Source organism: Anoplolepis gracilipes, chromosome 3 (assembly GCF_047496725.1).
Source record: "Anoplolepis gracilipes chromosome 3, ASM4749672v1, whole genome shotgun sequence".
Classification (NCBI taxonomy): Eukaryota; Metazoa; Arthropoda; class Insecta; order Hymenoptera; family Formicidae; genus Anoplolepis; species Anoplolepis gracilipes.
Genome location: NC_132972.1, coordinates 12,584,969 through 12,603,280, shown reverse-complemented (window position 1 = coordinate 12,603,280; position 18,312 = coordinate 12,584,969). Strand labels below are relative to the sequence as shown.

General features: G+C 30.4%; 1 protein-coding gene and 1 long non-coding RNA gene across 9 annotated transcripts in view; one reads left to right on the top strand and one right to left on the bottom strand.

Annotated features, from left to right (window-relative positions):
* Kair1d (Kainate-type ionotropic glutamate receptor subunit 1D) overlaps window positions 1-18,312 on the bottom strand; it is a 223,521-nt gene that overhangs the window by 142,352 nt on the left and 62,857 nt on the right. Inside the window, exon 1 of one of the 7 annotated variants that reach the window (XR_012046404.1) lies at window positions 11,796-13,204. The exons of 5 other annotated variants lie outside the window; for them this stretch is intronic. The gene's annotated coding sequence lies outside the window, so the exon portion shown is untranslated. Of the gene's footprint in view, window positions 1-4,978; window positions 5,141-11,795; window positions 13,205-18,312 lie in introns of those variants that run through there. One more of the 7 variants, XR_012046405.1, reaches the window with a different exon arrangement.
* Window positions 13,299-18,312, top strand: part of LOC140664171 (uncharacterized) — a 156,898-nt gene continuing 151,884 nt past the window's right edge. For both annotated transcript variants that reach the window (XR_012046411.1, XR_012046410.1), the window contains exon 1: window positions 13,299-13,737. This is a non-coding gene — a long non-coding RNA (uncharacterized lncRNA). The remainder of the gene's footprint in view (window positions 13,738-18,312) is intronic.

Genomic DNA, 18,312 nt, shown 5'->3' with positions numbered 1-18,312 from the left:
CAAATAATTGCATTATCGAAAGCATTTGCAAAAGATGTTATAACAACAAACCGAAAATATTGTAAAACAGTAGTTTTCGTTAGACATACAATATCCAATTACTCAACAAACTACTAGTATTACGCGCGTCGTAAGCTGGTTTAAAATGGCAAATCCGAAATAAAAGCGAATTTTGTTCTGATTTTCCGTGAAGCTCTTTCTATCTTTCTCTTTCTTTCTCTTTCTCTCTTTGTTTACAAAGATATCCAACAGGCAATACTTTGGTCTATTGCAGCGTTACAACAATTCTTTGTAACACATAGCTACGTACTAGGCCAAGACGGAGCAATTACCACCAATTGTAATCTTAAAACAAGTCACCCTGCATGTCGCAACTAATTCAATTGCTCGAATTTAAACGATATACAGGTCTATTCCAAGAAAAAGTTTCTCAAAATTTAACGCAATCTTCGTTTAAAATAAAATTAAGGCATATTAAATCCACTCATCATTATAAAAGTTGTACTTTCTATCAAATTAAGATAGATTAAAATATTCTTCAGTTCGTCTCGATCAAAATATTATTTTTAGTATTTTTCTTTGAGAAACATAATTAAAAAGTATATTATTGTATATATATATAAATTTAGTGAAATTTTCAAAAATTTATAGTAACACATATTCATATGTCACGTAAGTTTAATACGACATAGATACACACAAATTTAATTAATTAAGCAATATATATATATATATATATATATATATATATATATATATATATATATATATATATATATATATAAATCCGAAATATTATGCTATCTCCGCAAAAAATATTGTTATTCTTATCGCTATTGGTATGAAAAAATATTAGTTAAAATTGAAATTTATTGATACACTCTGTGGTGCGTAGTACCTGCAGTTAAAGTAGCGCGGAGATAAAACGCGACATTTTTACTCGATATGATACCAGAGGGTATAAAACACACGAAAACAGTAGCGCGAAAGCGGAAAATATGCATGTCGTATCGTTTTGCGTATCGCGTTTGCAAAAATCACCATTTTGACGCAAGTGCATTTAGCAGAAAAATAAAGCTGCGATTGGATGAATAATTAAAACACTCCGCATTGTATCGGTTCCAAGCTCGTTCCAAGCCCGATTTAATAGTGCGCATTTTCCGGAACAATCGCATTCGGCGTTACGGCGAACGGACGCGTCATCCTAAAACGTTCGCCAAATGAGAGAGTTCTTTGTTAGGATAAATTATAACGCGACCGCACAAAGCGGCCGTGCAACGTTTAAATTCACCATTAAATATATGCTGTCACCTAGTCGAGCAAACAATCCTTTTGAAATGTTATTATATATACATATATGCGCGTCGGAAACGTAATATGAAATACTCGCCGGTGTACATGTAGTTCTGCTTACTTGCGAGGGTGCAATAAACGGCTGTAGTTTCAGAAACTGTAAATAATCCCGTAATTGGCTGATCCGAGATTGAGAGCTAGCAATAATTGCCAACAAAACGAATTACCCGATATCCGTTCTTTGATTTTCCCGCTTTTAATATTGGATCATGTTTAAAGGTAATTACTACTAATCAATATTTTAAGCAAATTTTACATGTATAATAAAATTAAAACTTAGCTTACGTGTATACATGTTTAATAATTATTATTATATTAACAATAGATGTTTAATAATAGCTAATTATATAATAAGTAATAAATATTCTATTAATAATTTGTTCAAGTTTTTATCAATATCATGTGAAGTAAAATTGATACTATGTAGTATTAAAACTTTTCTGACTGGATGATTTTTTTTGGTCATATAGTAACAAAGTTACTAAATATGCGATGATACGGACAGAAGCTTTATCTACTTACACTGTTATTCATTACCGATATCCATTTTTCAAGTATGTTTGAATTATTGAATTTCGATATTTCCGTACATTCCGATATTCATTTTTGAACTATTGGTTTGAATACTCAACAGTCACACTTTCATAGTTTGCTACTTTTCATTTAATAACTGCATTTGTTGAAAACATAGTATATAATTGAAGGAAAATATAGAGAGAGTAGGTATATATTTTTTTATCAAATAACACGTTAATACTTTTTTTACACTGTTCGCATATTGCGCAGAGAAACACATATTTTACACTTCACCTCATTGTTATTATGATTCTGTAATGATGTTACATTGTGCAATTTTCATACTGACAATTAAAATCATTTTTACCTTTTTTTACCTTGTTATTTGTTCATTTTAATTAACAACATACATTTTTAATTAAAACTCTTATTCATGTCTTCCTATCTTTTTTGTGCCAGATCTTTGTTACAAAAACATTTGAATTAAAGAATTCAAATTAAAATGGCTTTTTGTGCTGCAATAAGTATTTGAAATTTGTATTTAATTCAGAAAATGTGACTTTTTTATATATTTATTGAAAAATGCAAGTTTTATTACGCAATAACCAAATTTATTTGCTTTATGATACATGGTGGAAAGTCATGCATAAATTACGCGATGTTTAATGAAATGAGAGCAATGTACGCGGACCATTGTCGAAGCGGAGTAACAGAAGTATTAATTATGGACATTACTATTCAATAATATATTGTACCACGGCTTCTCTCCCGAAATTTAACCAACTGGTGCACCGTGCGAGTTTTAACTCGGCCGGATATTACGCTTGTCATGACGCATGAAATCGCGTGCGCGATCGGACGAAATCGATAAATATAACGCGCGTCACCTCACTGCGGCGACGACAGCGATGTGGTGCAACTGGAAGAGAATATTTCGACACACGTAGAACCGGGGAGAAAATCCGTGAGAAATCCGCCTAGGGTCGTCGCGAAAATAAATCTGAATAAATCGAACGTTGCAAATCGGACGTGATAGATGCGACCGATTATTGCTTCGGATTCACTGGATTCTGCGATTTTTCCGTATCGATATCGCTACACCACCAACTTTCATACCTATATTTTCAATATTTCTTATATCTGTTCACATTTATTCATGTTTTCTAGGCGTGAGTTACACGTTACACCTCATATAGTCCTTTATATGGTCTTATTCTGTTTTATTTTGAATTCACCTATTCTTACGTTATGTAATCGCAATATTCTGTGTATATTTATTCTTTCTCTGTTTTTTATACAAGAAAACAGATTTAAACAATATTCAAGCTCTTTAAGAATAAACTAGGACAGAAATATAACATGTAATAATTTGTAATTTTATGTGTCAAATAATTGATTTACTTGTATCGAATTATTTATTAATCGAGAGTGCTAATAGTTTCTCGAAATAGCCAATCGGTTGTTCCTGTCACATATTGGAAAACCACATGGCGTTTTTGTTACTTCGTCCAACATTCCCATGACAGGAATGTCATGTCAGACGAACGATTGGATAGAACGGCAGACAATGGTCCGGATGGAGAAGTGCGACGAAAAAGTGCCGCCAAACTGTCGTCTGTAACCGCGAGATCGTTCCCGAGAGACTTGGCGACCGCGCAGTCATCGCCAGCGGAAACAAGTAGCATACAAGAAATCGAAGTTGGGACAAATCGAGCAAAAGAGTGTCATACAAATATATACGTGACGAGCGGTTGTTGAAATGCAAATAAAAACAAAACTTGATAAAATATCAGGCAATTTTCTTCTTTTTAAATCTGATATATATATATATATATATATATGTACATATAGTTTGAAAAGAAGATATTCTAAGAAATGGAGTATAATTGAAAAATATATATGAGATTATAAAAACGAGAGAAATTTAATTCTTCAAAATGAAATGCAAGTTTAACGTGCGATATTTGAGGTAATTATATATATATTTCATTTAGAAGTCTCACACCTGATTTTATTAAATCAACTATGTTCGAATATTTACGGACGATTGCACTAATGATATGTAATTTTCACGTAATTTTCACGTATATTCCATACGATATTTATATGTATCGCCAAATAAGTTATTAAAAAAAAGGAATATATTCACATTAAATTAAAATGCTATTTTAAACGTTAGAAAAAGAAAAATAAAAAATAAAAATTCCAACAATTTGTCGATAAATTCATTTATCCACGAATTATTGGGATTCTAATTTCGTAACGACAAATTACATGTTCTCGCGTACGAGCGTGGAATAAGAAGGTCGAGTTGACCGGAAGGTATTAGCGATATTGAATTACGGGTTAAATTTTGTCATGGTCGAAGAGGAAACTATAAAAGCTAGCTCCGATTCCTACTTCAACATGTCCTGTACACACTCGACGAAACGAATTCTAATTGACTTTCAGCGATGCTACTGGTATTTGATAAATCTTGCCTTGATATATCGATATTCGATATATTCGTCCAATACAAATCGATGTGCACCAATGAGTAAATACATAATTCAGTATTTATTCTTGTCGCGGAAATTATGTAAAAAAATCATTTTGGATTATAAAAGTTATTTTACTATACATTGTGTTTGTCCCGTTTTACTTTGTTATATTATGTTATATAACATTAGGGGAGTAAAAAAATAACATCCTGTAATACGTTAGACTAATAAATTCTATAAGAACAATATGTTATGATAATATTACGTAAACGAGATATATTTTAAAAGTTAAAAGTTTATAAATCTTTTTTTTTAAGGTCTATCCTTTTGTGCGTTATCAACATTAAAAATAGATAAGTAAATAGCTCTAATGCAAGAAAGAAATATCTAATGCAACATATTTATTTCTAATTAAAAATAAATTATTTAATTTCTAAAAATGATAGAGTAGTTCGATTATATTAAAAATATTATTATAGAAAGATTTTTTTAATATAAATTTATGATTATATCCTCGCTAATTATTAATTCAACTTGGCATTTGCTTTTTATTTGCTAATCGTTTTAAGCAAGTATGTGATTATTACATCAGTAGGTTACAGCAAGGAATTCTCTCGCTTTATACTCACTTCCTTCGTTGGCTTCGTGTAAATCTAGGATTAGCGTGAGCGCCTGCCTGGCTTCGTGCGAACCGATAAAGTTGGATTCAACGATAGATATATCCGAGAGCGAATTCCAAGCGATTCGGCCTCAGGTTGCACCGCCTCTTCGAAATAGAGCAAGCCGCGCGTCTGGTACAACAACGTGCATTAGATTCCGTGTCAACGATTTTAACAACACGATAAATGTCCAATGTTGGAGGAATTTCTGTTTCTTGTGTCACATTTTTATCCCTGCAGGTTACGTCATTTTAAACCATATATCAAAAGTTAAAACCTTTTTAACTATGATATTCTCGTTGTTACAATGCGAGATCTATTTCGATGTTAAGTCCTTTCTTTGACCCACTGACATAAATGTTGAACATGACACACACACAGTGGGCACTATAGATCAGTGCTAATAATTTGTTATATTTTAGCAGAGAATATCAGACAATTCATTACTATATCTCACCAATTCATACAGAAAAAAAGATTATTGTTTTAAGAATATTTTATTCTCGACACGGTAAATCTTGGAATAAAATTATAAATAGCGTTAAACAAATAGTTCGTTTGATATATTTATTATAGTTCTCCATCAAGAAAAATATATTCTTATTATTCAACAATAATTTGTACGAATAGAAAAAAAATGTTGGCTGGAAAACTAACATATATTCAAATTAAAAGATTTTATAATAAAATTAAGATAATATTATATTATAAAAAAAATATTATAACATTAAAATAAAATAATAACATTGTTAATGAAAATTTAAGATTATTAAATCCTTCAAAGAAGACGTATTGTTGCTTATGTGTATAAAACAATATGACGGCTTAACAGAAATATGTATATAATTAAAAATAAGTTTTAATTGGATACTAATTTTTTTTCTGCGTATTCTCAAATACATATACCTCGTTTTTTAATATATATATATATATATATATATTTATAAAATAACTAGTATATTTCTTGTTGCGTTCCTCTCGTACCATATTTTGCATAAACACGAATTATTCTTCATTTTGTATGCTCGTGTATTACTCGAAAATTTTGCACGTACTACGTGATCGTATTTCAACTCGTAAAATGACGGTCTCTCGGCAGGAAAACGAATATTACTTCGAAAAATATCGGCAAAAATATTATATTATTTATTCTGCGCCATTTTTATATAAATAAAAAAAGTTATTCGAGAAAAATGAATATCGACATGGGATCAGCACGTCAAAAGCCGGCATCGAATGCTGGTAATTACTAATTACCAGTTTATGTCATACATACCGTGATTTTGAACAATTATCGTTTTAAGCCGCATTTCAGCTATGTCCATCGCGCGAAGGACAAAAAAATTTTATGCGGACAGATAGAGAGAAATGTACGTAGCTAATTAAAAGTTCATCGAACAATGTTAAAGTGACTAGAATAGGTTCACTTTTCATTATAACAAAAGCCTTTATGATTATATTCACAATGACAGAATTAAACTTTTAACGAATTTGCTGAAATAAGTAGAATAACACTTCTCTTCAATTTTTTGCTAGTTTCTTTTATATAATACTTGATAAAAATACTGACTTTGAAAACTTCAAGTAATTATTTTACCCAGAAATTCGCAAAAAATTAAAATGATTCGCAGCTTTATATTCTAACAATAAGTAGACAAAAACTTACATAATAATATTTTTTTAGTTTTATTAACATATTGGTAACATATTGGTTTTTATAAAATTAATAAGAAAATATTAATTAATTTTAGAGAAAAGGCATCAAGAGATTAAATTTTTAGAAAATTTGAAACTTAAAATGCTGTAAACCTAGAATAAAATATTATATATGTATTATCGATTACAAATAACAAAAAAATAATATAAAAACACCGTTTTAATATCCTATATCTTTATTGACAAATATCTTCATAGATATCATACATCAACAAAATAATCTAATTGTCCCAGTTCTATATTCTAAATGAGAAAAATAGGTAACTATATGAGCGTGTTATGTAAAGATTTCAGTTATCGACTCTTGTTTATTGAGCGAACAATGGCATTCGGTATGATTGACGTTAAATTGATATCACGACGCATTATCCTGCATTATCATCGTTCTTTTAACATCATTGCGGTAATGCAATAAATCGTTGATCTTATAAGTTTCAAAATTGCACAATGACATTTATGCAAAGCGACAAATCACCAATGGATAAAACATGTCTATCTTTTTATCGCGAGCAATTTTACCTAAACCGTGCCAAGCCAGGTTATTGCCGGCATTGTTTGCTGCTACTCGTATACGCGTCTTTCGGTACTCCATCGTTGTACCATTAGTATGATCGAGTTTTTTTTTACTGCTTTTGTGAAATAATGATTCACGAAGCAATTAAGTATAAATTAAAATTTGTAAAAAAGTATTTTATATATAAGTAATCAAAAAAATGAAAACATACAAATATACTCATATATATATGTATATATATATATATATATTTTTTTTGTATGTAATTATTCTGCATTAATCCAAGTTAATTTAAAATAAATTATGAAAATAAGAAAAGAGATATTATTTATAAACTAAATTAAAGAAAATATCAGAATAATTGTAAATGGAATTATGTAATAACGGATAACATCAGAAGCAAGAGTAAAAATCTCTTCACAAATAAAACATTGCTCAATAATTTGTATCGGTATTATTATAACTGCAAATAGATGATAAAAGACGAACATGCACAAAAGTTACAGATGGAATTTGTGGACTTTGAAGAATTCAGAACGACAGTAATAATTTTTTACTGTGAATACTTGTATAGAGACTTGGACAAAATTAAGCATCGGTGGTGATGAGGCACACGGACAATGCATTCCGGAAAGTAAAAGAATCCGCTCAAATTACGGTTGACTCTTCTCGCAGAATTGCTCGAATATGAGGCGATTCTTTACCTTTCGATTTTCTCTTTTCCGCACTATGACTTTTTCCGTCTCTCTCTCTCTCTCAACATGTCTTTTATACCAATGCTCTCCGTGCAAAAGAAAGAAAAGAGACTTAGAGCTAGGAAGGAAATTCCGCGAGCTAAATAAAACAATAAGAACATAAATGTAGTCTACTTATTTATTACACGTAATAGTAATAATTGTGCGGGAATTGATGTCAGCAGCAAACAATGCCGGGCGATGAGATAATTTCTACTCAGATCAGAATTAATTTTAGAAAGTGAATCGACAGAAAATATTGAAAAAAGAATAAGAATATGCATGCACAAGTAATCCAAATTTGATGTGTGAAGATATTGTTCTGATAAATGCTACAACAATATTAAATTTTCTTTTAATCTCTTGATGCACGCTACAGAAAAGTTTCTTTCATTTTGCTCAAAATTTCGAATAATTTAACATAAATTTATAATTCCTCCGATTATTTCTACCAATAGATTATATTGAAAAAATTATTTTAAAATTTGGTTGTTTCCGTTTATATCGAACTATCAAAACAGTTTTAAATAATTCTTAAATTTGCTTTAAGCGATTTCAATCGAAAAACACAAACTACAAATCAAAACTAGGTATAGGCAAGCGTGAAATTCACATCTACATGTTCTCTTTTATTCAATTTAAATACTGCCTATTTTTGATATGACAGAAATTACCCCTTTTTTGTTCATTCGGTACACTGCAGATAATTGCCCATATATATCGTTTACGAGCAGTTTAAATATATGTACAAGCCGATTCATATCGTGCTGCCGGACTCTCGGATGTGGCGTTGTTGGCGCCAAGCCATATCTGAACTATCATTCCGGAGTCATCGCTTAAATGATACCATATGCCATGTGCTCACAAATGATAGGATAAATCTCATTGTACATAAAATATTATTTTCTTGATTTATGTACGATCGGGACAGCTAAAATTAAAATTTAAAATTATTTTCGTCAAATAAACGATTCAATCAGATAAACGATTGCATCATACTTTTACGTTTAAATCAGAGTGAGAGCGATATATCTATATATTTGCGATATTTTTTTTTTCAACTCATAAATAAATTAAAAATAAAATAATATGTGTCTTCCGTTTGATTTATCTTGAAATGAATTGAAATATTTATGCACAAAAATAACAAAATGTTATTTTTAAAATACAGCAGAATACATATATTTATTTAACTATAAATTTTTTAAAAACTTAAAAATCTTATAAGTTTTATAATAAGCTTTCATTCGCGTAAGCAACTGGTTCCGTTGGAGAGGAAAAAAGAAAAAGAGAACTGCCGGTGAAAAGATATTTTAATATTGTTTAACTTATAACAACAAAGAATACCTTTCATCAAAAGAATACCTCTCTCGAAAGCATACGTATACGTGATTAAAAAGCGCAAATGATGTATTTTATGGAGATTGCGAAAAATAAACGTAATCACGATTGTTTGCCTGAATTTCCCGGTTCCGTGAAGGAGTAGAGGAAATATTTGTCGAAAGATTGAGTAAAATATTGCATCGCACGGCACAGCCACGATGATTAATCGTCTCTCACTTTGAAATTAATTACCGGCTCGGTCGGACATAATTATAGTTAACTCAACGCCGATTACCGTACGACCGATGAACCCGCTGTTCCTATTTTAACGATTTGTAGTTGCTTTATTCACAACCCAGCTCGACGTTAGCAGATGAACTCGTGCGAAAGTTAATTCGTCGATCCGATGCATCCGTCGCTCATACCGGAAATGGATAATCGCATTGGTAATCACGAATGCGCGCACAGATTGCTCGTGCCACTTCGAATTCTAATTAAAAGTTAAACGGCTCCAATCAGAGCTAAATTAACATCTGCACAGGCAATCAATTTGTATTAGCAACAAGTTTGTTAATTAAAGAACGAGACATCAGTAATGCAGATTCGCAAAATACTCGTCTGTAATTTTAGTCCTTTAATTTATCTGATGGTTTAATGATTCGTGATCATTCTTTTGTAGATAAATTAAATAAATGTAGATTAGTATATATTATATTAGATTTAATTTTATTTATATATATATATATAATTATCGTTTATTTAACAGTATTCTTTCTTGCATATTTTAAACTTTAAAATTTATTTATTAAATAAGAAACTTGGTTTTATATTGATCTTACATTCAATGCATTTGGTTCGCAAATAACTTGCATTAATTTTAGGCGTTCATTTAGTCTGATCGATGCACTAATCAAACTACGTGCAATTATCGTAAACGGAATTGAGGTCGCTAAATCAGATTTGACATCGAGTGATGCGTGATTTAGCAGCGATACTGTGATTGTCTTTTACGTAACGCTTCATGCGTGGTCAATATTTCGGAATCGATTGAGAAAAGATAATAATTATGGTACTAAAATCAGATTGAAGCGCGCGGAGATGTATCCTGTGTGCCATTAAAGGAATATATCCTTAACAGCGATTGTCTTGTGATTGTGTATTGTACATGTATTCAATCTATACATACGCGTATATACACGCTATTTCGCTGCAACTGCGCGCGCTTCTACTTTAGAAATTACTTTTCGTAACATATTGCGGCGACTCGTCGCATTACAATGAAAGTTGGATGGCGTTCTTTCTTCTCACGCAAGAAATCCCTGTCGTACCAAAATACTTCGGCGGCAGGATGTGAAATAGAAATAAGCTCCGCGCTTCGGAAAACTTTGAGAATGGACATTGCGACCGAAATGAGATACATCGGAATACTTTGCAGAAATAAGATAGAAATATTGTCCTCGTTATGAAATTAAATCCTGCGGAGAAAGCGGAAAGCAGAGATTGTATCGTGTGAAAGATTCGAAGAAACTTCTGTTGCGTTAAATCGAATCGCCAATCTTAATAGATAAGAATCCAATTAAGGAAAATAGATGCGCCCGTTAAATCTGTTGCAATTTCCATTAAAACAGAGAGACAATAAAAATGTATTATCTCGACATGAATTTGCCAAAATAAGTGACGTACAAAATTGTGAAGAATAAAAATCTGAATAATAACAGCGAATAACAGCGTAAATGAAATTATATGCATGAAAGTAAAAAATTGCTAAAAATATATCTTTGATAAATCATTGCGGAAAAACAAACGTTTTCGAAGTAATATAAAGAATAATTGAAAAACTTAAAAAGTTGTATAGATTATATAGAATGAAATATAAAATATTTAATATTTCATAATTAATTTTTATATTAATATTTTATAATAAAATTAAAAAATATGCTAATCATGCGTGACAAATAATGACTAATAAATTGATGAGAGAAGGAAGGGATTGTCTCGCTATCGAACGTAACAAAATTGCATTTGCTGTTCCGATGGCAATAATTGCGCGCACCATTTACCTACTAGTAGAACTCGACTGCACTCGCAGGTAATGGGAATCGTTCGATCTCTGCGCGGAAACTACTCTATAGTATTATTCGTATACATCCTGTGATCACGTCTGAATCTAATGATGATTAAGCTAGGGACAATACACATCAATTTGCCTGATCAGCCAATGAGCGCAGTGCAAACAAAAAGATTGATTTTATTTTTCAATCGTAGTCCTAACTTGTACTTTTGCTATAAATCTAAAGATTTTGAATATTTAAATAATGAAGATTTTACCAAAGTAAGTGTAAATGTGTTCGCAAACAAAATTTATTATAACAAGCTTTTTCAGACCTTCATTCTTGGCACATTATTTTTTTATCGATCATATGGGATTTTAAATAATGTTAGTATTTATTAGCTGGTGCAAATAACAAATAATAAAAAAAATAAATTATAAATCGCTTACCTCACGATTGTTCTGCGGTCATCTGCCTCTTTGGGCCATCTTTTGGTCATCTTTGGTTGTTTCTTCATCTAACTCACTGGCGAAGACACGCTTACTTGTAATCAGGCGCGCGTAAATCGCAAACTTCGACAACCACGCGATATTTTACACGGCACTTCCGACATTAATTGATATAGTCATTAATACACATTTAATATAACTTTATTAAATTATGATGAAGAACAATGTAAATATTCACGCACAATGATACGTAGTATCATGAAAATTAACTCGTCAACTTTACGCGTTACTTGCCGCGGCGATATATTATTTCTTATAATTTTATATTTTACGCTCATATCTTAGGATTAATTTTACTAGCACTTTACGTTATAAGTGAATAAATCGACATGAGATTAATAGAGAGAGAATCTCTAGTCAAACATTAAAATGCCAGAAAAATATATAACACAAACCGAATATAATATTTCAATTCTAATAGATTTCTAAAGCAAAAATGTCGCAAAATACCCGTATTATGTACTTGCTAGAGTTAGCAATACATAATATATTATTAATACATTAGTATAAATCGTCGATATATATTATGTTTTTTCGTTACTTGAATCAAATAGCTCCGCGCACGATACTCTTACATTTCTCGCTTAAGAGAATTAATCATTAATCCGATTAAATCAATTAAACCGATAATGATGACGATTACGGGAAGTGATCGCGTTTAGATAATGTATGATATGCGAAGAGCGATGTTACCTGTTCGAGTCGCGAAGCACAAATAACCTTGGTATTGTCAATGTTAACATAGCGCGCCGGGCAAATGCGTTGTTGTCAAGGTTAACATAGCGCGCGGCGCTACGTCAACAAAGTCAATCACGCACGTAGTAGTCTTATTCATACGACGGACGCGTGAGTAAACGGATCGCGGAGCTCCATGTATCCTACAACATCGTTCGGAATTCGATCATTCCCGCAAATTATCACAATTAACGATTGATAAGCATAATTAATTAACTCTTGCGATAAACAGCACGTAAGGTTATTCTGCGACTCTGTAAAATATTAATAACATATATGTATTTTGCGCAATATTTTCGCGTTGGAAAATCTACTACAATTATACATTTTCTCTCGATTTATTACGTTTTAATCTTTAACTACGATAGAGATTCGCTCTATCGATTTTATGTCGGTTGTGCTCCATAAATATATCGGTCAATGGATTTATAAAGATTGATTTATTTACTTACGTTATAAAGCAATAAAATCGTCTCTCAAGATATAAACGTGCATAGAATGTTAGTTAGCAACGGAAAGAACATTGCTGCGACAAGTAACGCGCAAATTTGGCGGCTTTCTATGTACTCGCCGAGCGCATAGATCGAGCATTCGAGAGGTTAAAGTGCACGTAGAAAAGAACACACTCTAAACTAATGCTTCGCGTTCTCTCTCGTTCGCGCATGCCACGTGCATATGTAACATAAATGTGCAAATGAGAGAGAGAGAGAGAGAGAGAGAGAGTGCGAGGGCACAGTTCAGAGTGTGTCCTTTTCTACGTGTAACTGTACCTCTTCGAACCTTCGGTCTATGACCGAATGTATTATTGTGCGTATGACGTGGCCACAGTGTGACCGTATTGTTTGTCATAATGGGAACGTTTCGCTTCATACTATTTTCACTTCGAGGTGCAAAATTCAAACGTTACGAAGTGAGAACAGCGTGAAACGTTAACGTATTATACAGTAAAGTTTAAAGCTTAAACGCGTCAGTACAACTGATATCGACGGTGCCATGTAAAGTGTTTTGTGATCGTCGAGTTATGCCACGCGTGATTACAAGTGTCTTCGCGAGTGAGTGACATGAAGAAGCAATTAAAGGTGACCAAGAGAAGAGAAAGAGATTTCTAGAGGCATCAGATGACGGCGGAACATTGGCGGGACGTAAGGTAAACGATTTATAACTTTATTTATTATTTGTTACGTGAAAAAAAGTAATGGTTCGTTATCTCTGTGGTAGTAAACTATTTTAAATTATGGTGAAATATAATGTATTAAAAGTATAAAATATTTTATGCTTTTAAAATATTTGCATTAAAATAATTATGTTAATTAATTTTTACATAAATATACGTACCAAAAATATTTCAACGTTGCTCAAAATTTATAATATAAGTATAAATATAAGTATAAATATAAATATATACACGGTAAAAAACATTTTGTATTTTTATTGACATTTTCTTGTGTAGAAATTTTTAACACACTCTTATGTTAATATAACATACTTTTGTTATTTTAACTTTTCTGCATTGAGTTAATTTTCACCGTTTCTAAGAGTTAAAACAACACAATTAACAAGTAAATCTTACACTAATTTGTGTCACATTTTTGTGTTAATTTTTTACATATTATTTGTATTATTTGTTTACATATTTGCCTTTTGTTAAATTAACATTAAAATTAGAGTGGATAAATTGAAACACGAGAAATGTGTTAAATTTAACACAAAATTTTTTACCGTGCATGTATATAATAATTAAAGATTTTTTATTTTCATAATTTATAAAAATTTACTTCAAGATAATATTAATTTTAAAAAAGTACTTAATGTCACACAGATATATATGTATATAAATGAATATTGTTGCTAAAAATCATATCTGGAAAAGTATGCTTTAATTTGAAATTTTTACTGTATCTGTATAAACATTTTTAGCAGTTATTTTTATATTTTGTGTCAAAAAATAAATACTTTTATAGATTTTATAAAAATTTTTGACGATAAAGAAACATAATTTGCTAAAAATCAAGGCTTGGAAGATTTCTGTATATTTAAAATTACTTGCGTATATGTATATATTTATATACACAAGAAAATTTCTCAATTGTACATTTTGTATCAGAAAATGCAAGTATTGCGACATTCTTCGGGAGTCCCAGGATAAAAAAAATATAATTTGCCTGAGTTAAGATCCAAAAATAGTATGTATATATATGTGTACATAAGTATATCAAAAAATTCTGATAGTCTTTTTTACATTTTGTGAGAGAAAATGCAAATATTGTACTTTTGTAATATCTTCTACCATAAAAAAGAATAATTTGTAAAAGTCAGGACTTAGAAGAGCTCTGTTTAGCTTGAAATATTCGTGCGGATTTGCATATATGTTTAAAAATTCGTCTTTCTCGTGTTCCATGTAAAATAACATTTGTTAATGAATTTTATTTTGCATTTATTAAAAAAATAAGAGATTATGGATATGTATATATACATATATAGTTAAGACGGTGATTATGATTTATAATGTGAAAAGTGGCATAATTTTTTCTTTTAAAATCCTTCATTTATGTCATCAGTGATTCGATTATTTATGTCACTATTTAACATGATGACTGTAATTAAATTATGGTCATTACGATGTGAAGCTGAAGTATCAAATTGTAGTGTACTTTCTTTCATAATCTAACTACAGTAACCATCATGATATAAAGTCAAGATTATGACACCAAAAGTGAAGACTGACACTAAACGTCCTTATAAATTATGGTGAAGACTGAATGTCACAATATTACAACATTAGAGAGCTCAATAACATCAACTATAGTATATTACGTGAACTAATGATACAATTAACGTTGTATATCTTATATAATCCACATTTTGCAATACCACTCGATGTCTCACAGAACATTATCAGGTAGCTTTTCAATACCACGATATCAACGACGATACGGTTCCGGTTTCAGAGAAACTTGTGTCGCTATACACAAAGGCATTGCTACATGAGGATGGGTTTCTAACTTGAATAGAATTCTGTATCGACTAAATCCTTGGCCTACTTTAGGAAGTTTCTTCTCTTTTCCAGAGTTCTAACCGCGTGTCAAAATTCGAGAAAATTTATTGGTCCGTGAACCTATGACCTACAGATCGTTTCTTATCGAACTAAGCGAAATCTTAAAGAGAAAAAAACAAAAGAAAGATCCAGTATATTCTGTTATCAACGGGTCAATGACTGTACGCGTTATTCGTTCCTGGAAAAGGAAATTGTTGATCGTAAGACTAAATTGGTTATCCGTGCGATGAAAAAGCTCAGTATCCAACGTATGTTACGAATGTTACGAGAGAAAGAGAAAGAGAGAGAGAGAAAGAAACAGAGAAATGAAAGATTTATTTATACTTTCTTAATACGTATGTTAGAAAAGAGACCATTAATCAATTATTGTTTGATTGCATCAAAATTCAATATTGTTCTCCATGGTTATGATATCAACGCCATATTATATAAATTTATAATAATTAGGTTTATATGTCTCATTATTAATTTATTAGACTAATATGCATAGAATATGAATAGAATTTATTATATTACATGAATAGAACAATAACATTAAAATTGTATATCTTCTGTTTAATTGATACACATACACATACAGATATGTTTACATTATCTTACGTATTATTACGATATTTTTATTATTTTTTTAGTTAAACAAACAATATTTCTTTATTATACTTCAAGTTGCTTGTTTCTATTTTATATTTAATATAGTGCATACATTTTTTTTGTTTTTATATTTTTATATTTTTATATTTCGTACTATTATTTTAAAAATATGATACAAAATATATAAATATCTTTCGCAACTGTACATGTTATTGCCGCAACATTATGTGTAGACAACAAACGTAAAGAAATCTCCTACAAATGAGGGTATCTGCCGATGTCTTGTTAAACAGCAAAAACATTTCTCACTTTTATCGACGTTTATCCGATGCGCTTGAATACGCCACATGTTAGAGACAATTTGATAAAAGAAAAAAATATTCCATGCAAGAGAAAAAGAATGATTGTATTGTTATATATAGTTTTTATAAAGAATGCACAATGTCTGCGTATCAATTTTTTGTTAAGGAAAAAACCAATTTTACACATACACATAAATTAGTCAAAAAATCTTATTAAAAAAAATTTGATTATTTTATTAAAAAAACATTTGACAATTTAAAATACTTTATTATGTAAATATAATAAAGTAATAAGAGAAAATAGCAATAAAATATTTCAAGTTAAGAATTAAAAGTAAATTATTGGTCAATTTAAATTAATGGTTTTTTTTAGATGGTGCCAAAAAGAGATAAAGGATTACAAAGTTGAACTTTTAACTTTATTGCTTTTTAACCTATCATAAATGACAAGTTTTTTTTTTTTATTAGATAACGAACATGTCCACGATAAATGATCGTGACAAACAGTCACACGCGCACAGATTATGTTTGCAGAGAGTTTTCGGAAAATGTACGGGAATCTTGATATTGCAACACGGGTTGTATTCATCAATATCGGCCGATTTGTCAGAGCTGCAATATCGTATCATTCGTATCTCCGTATTTTAGCGGAGATACCTCGATAAACCCTTTTCAATCTATGCGCGAGTTTTTGTAGAGTTTTAACGGATCAACGTAGCGAGAGCAGATAAGTGTGCAACGCAATTGAAATAGAACCCAATCGCGCCCGCAATCGACAAAAGGTAAAGTTTATAATCATACGAATAGTCCTTGCAGCAGGTTTGGAATTAACCGATGGAATTCATTTAATGCACAAGTTGCAATCGCACACAACTTCGAGTACCTATTTTCTAAAATTAAATGCATATTTAGACGCTGTTAGTTTGGAAAATTTTCACGAAACAATCTGGAATGTTCGCGCGAATTGGATAAATTATAATCATCGCAATTTATAGTTACGAGAATAACCTATATTTTAATCAGTAACTCGATTGCATAACGATCTACGCGTTGAATTAATTCCATGATAATAGCTATAAATATAATTGTGCGTTCTATATCATAAACCTTTTGCGCGATTATTTAGTAAGGGTTTATTACATGGTATTAATCAACAATAAATGTGACGTAAATCTCGAAACTTTATACTCTCTCTCTCTCTCTCTTTAAAGAGAAAAATAATTACGAATTTTTTATAAAAGAAATTTAGTAGATATGTGTTCAATCTTTTTTTAAACAGAAAGATGGGAGTTTTGCAATTAATTTTTTCTTTTTTTTTTATTTTATTAAAGCGAGGAAAATCTGCTGACATCCGGAAATTTAAAATCTAATGAAATATATTTGAAACAAGTTTCTCTCGCGTTTGCTTTTAAAGTATATAGATTCTTTGTGTTATTGAAGTTAATCTTTGTCCAACGAACTGCTTTAGGCATGGTTAAACTATAAGTACCTGAAAATCTAACAATCGTTATGTAAAGTCAAATAAGTTTCAGGAAATGCGAGTTTTAGAGAAATTACAAAACTTTTTCTTTTATTTAATTTCAGCTTTTTTTATTTAAATTTTATCTTATTGTTAGCAGCAAATCCTTATTTAAGGATTTGTTGCAAAAATATATACACAGTTAAATATATATATATATATATATATATATATATATATATATATATATAGTAAATGGAAATATATTTTAAAAGATAAAAAAATAGATAAAAAACAGTCTTGTTTTTTTTACAT